We start from the raw sequence: 3,289 nt of genomic DNA, 5'->3' as shown, positions 1-3,289 counted from the left end.
AGATTTTAAAGAAATTTTGCTTTTTATAAAGCTATATCTCGAGAACTATTGGTTGTAAATAGCTTTTTTAGGACTAATATTTCAGCAAATTTACTCTTCTTTAAATAATTTTCTCTTAGATTTTCTAGTGTTGTAGGGAGTTTTTAAGATATAGAGCTCCGAATGAAAAATTAATGTTCTTATAAGGTTTTTAAACAGCCGGCATTTTTTATTTCCTCTACTTATACTTAGCAGACTCATCAATTTTGACTAGTAATTATATCTAGTTTTCATTAAAGTAATCAAAAACAGGGGTGAGATAACTGCTTTTTTTCTTCCCGGCTCTTGTACTATAATATATTTACTTGATAGTCGTAGTTGAACCAGTGTTTTAAGTATTGAAAATGGATATCTGTAGTAATATATGGTTGGGCATTGGTATTAATTATAAATATGTTATTGCAGGCTGAATTAAACTTTGTACTACTGTATAGTATCGAAGGTCCTGGTTATGTATATTATGCTTAAATTTTTCTAAAACAACAACCATTGCGCATTTGAACTATATAGGGTTAAGTGTTGATAGTTTTCGATTTTCATTTATTCCTGATAGCCATTTATCCAACTGGTTTACCCAATTATGTTTTAGTTTATGCAGTACATTGCTGTAAAAATATTTAATTAAAAAAAAACATACTTATTATATGCAGTCTATTGTCTGTGAGTAATATTTTATAAAATCATTTAAGTACTATTTTACGAATTTCATAGCCACTTTAAGTCATATTGAACTCTCACCATACACCCAAAATGGTGAACTCTGTCTTAAAGGAAATAATTTTCTGAAGAAATGTAGATCTTTCTATATTACCGGAATATCGCTACCTGCAGATACTTACTGTTCTACCCTTTTCATATTTTGTGACCGGTTTCATATTTCAGCACTATGACAAATATTAAGGATATAATTGACAGATGTTTTGGTTTTATTTTCGGAATATATTTTACGGTATATAGTAAAATACGAGAGTTTTTAAAATCGGTTTGTTACTGATTAACAACGAGTGTTAATAAACACCTAAATAGGTATAGTTAGAGACGGTTTTAATTTGTAAATTGTCATACGTAACGTGAGTGATATTTTTACATCTACCCTTGTGACAATGTAAAATTTTTGTACTGTAAAGTATTAATCGAAAAAAAGGATTGCTATACATTTTAGAGAAATTAGTTTTGAACTATTTATTTATAGAGTTCTTGTGAATAGAAAGCAATTTCATATTAATTTCCAAAGAATGTCTTTAAAAGGCTTTTTTAGCCTTGAGAATAAAGGAGTATGAAGGCATGACCTTTGGCCATTCAGGTGTTTCCAAGAAAGGGCAGGTAGGGTGTTTTATCAATAGTATAATAGATATTTAAAAGTTATTAGCATATTTGAGGCTTTGATAAAAAGGGTGAACCATGCCACTTCTGTTGAAAAATTTGGGATGTCAAAGCGTTGTTATGCCACGTTATTTGTTTTCTGTATAACTAATTTCGAAACCATTCAAGAGATATAGGCAAATTAACAGAAATTTCAACTTATTTTTCATCTCAAGTTAACAGTGCAACTGGCTTGATGTACTATGTTACTGCTCAATGCTAACTGCAATGTAAGGATTCATTTTCAAAACTGCTTTCAAAGCAACTCCAAAACATTTTATTAAAATGATCTATTTGTAAATCATAGCTGGAGAGGTTGACCCACTGTATTACTCATTCCTCAATTGTTTAAAAATCATAAATGGGTCATTTTCTACAAGTGCTATATTTTCTACCATTAAAAAGTAAGAAATTTTCATTTGTTTTTGGTTTTTTTCGATTGCATTTTGTTTCATAACTTTTTAGCGATCGTTTTTAATAAAAAAGGTAGACATTGAAATTACAAGCTTTTACGGTATATGAAAAAATCAAAAAAATCCGGGATTGCAGGGTTGTGATATTAAGTCCAGGGTAAATATCTTAATATTTCAAAAATCACCAAGCTGTATGATAAAAAGTCATAACTTTTTAAAAAGCCAACAGACTACATAACTAGAATAGTAAATTTTATAGTGAAACAAATTTATTTATTATTTGATTAGTCTTCTGGTTAGCAATAACTGATTTTAAAATGTATATCATCGGCCTGTTGCTAGGCGACGCCTTAGCAACGGTTTAATAACCTTAGCAACGGTTTCTTTTACTTAATTATTATAATAAAAAATTAAAATAAACATGTTTCTTTTTAAATAAACAAAAAGTATAACGAAAATAAAAATCAGTATAATGGAATTAAATACGAATACAAAGTAAATAATATTTACAACTTAATTATTAAGCATGGCGTTAACAACACCAACACTAATTACAACAAATTTAAGTATTATAGTTAAATTTATTGAAATGAGCAGGGTTTTTTGTTCTTTTCTTGTTCCTGTGCATACCTCAACCTCCTGCTTTATTTGTGTAAAACACAAAAAAATGAATATTATTAATTATACTTTGAAGTTACCTAAAGTATAATAATAAAGAATGACACTAAAATTATTATCCGGAATGTTCTAAGCATCGAAAACGTTTGCACTTTAAGAAACCTCAAAGTAATTCAAATTAAAATCGAATTGAGTATGTATTTGATAATTCCATTACTTCATAATAAGAATTCTATTTATATTTTTTTGCTCTCCACAATAAAATTGAGAAACAATTGAGGGACAACATATAAATATATGAGCGTCAGTTTGAGTCTGCATAAAAACATATGTGAAGTAGGCATTCCTCACTACCAACAAACAGGACGTAAGGCTTTTCAACTAAAGGGCTCATGAATTGCAGTGTGATGGCATAATGAGTTCTGGTCTTAAAACAATGATTATATCTTCTAACGACGCGTATATAATTAGGTTTTAGCTAACTCCCCAAGGTTAGACCAAATCTACTAGGGTTGTGAGGAAACAGATGGAGGCGTCACGAATACCAACAATTGGTTGCTAATCAGGCGAAAACAAATGAGCTAGGAAAATTAATGAGGATACATTCGTTGGGAATGTCCCGGTGTTTTAAACCGAACTAATTTTCTATCATGCACATTTTTCAGAATTGACCGAGTTTTCAAACGTTTCAGGGTTGTGAGGTTGGAAGTATGAGACATGTATGTATTATGATGTAAAATCTAAACGGTTATGATAAATTCATTCTCCTTAAAGTACTTTGCATAACTGAGTATTCTTGTCACAAATTCCGCGCCGATTTTTTTGTGTCTGCCATGTTTTTGGTAGGAGAAATCAAA

The sequence above is a fragment of the Halyomorpha halys genome, unplaced genomic scaffold (genome assembly GCF_000696795.3).
Source record: "Halyomorpha halys isolate HHAL.00 unplaced genomic scaffold, Hhal_1.1 Scaffold240.1, whole genome shotgun sequence".
NCBI lineage: Eukaryota > Metazoa > Arthropoda > Insecta > Hemiptera > Pentatomidae > Halyomorpha > Halyomorpha halys.
Note: the sequence above shows the minus strand (reverse complement) of the source record.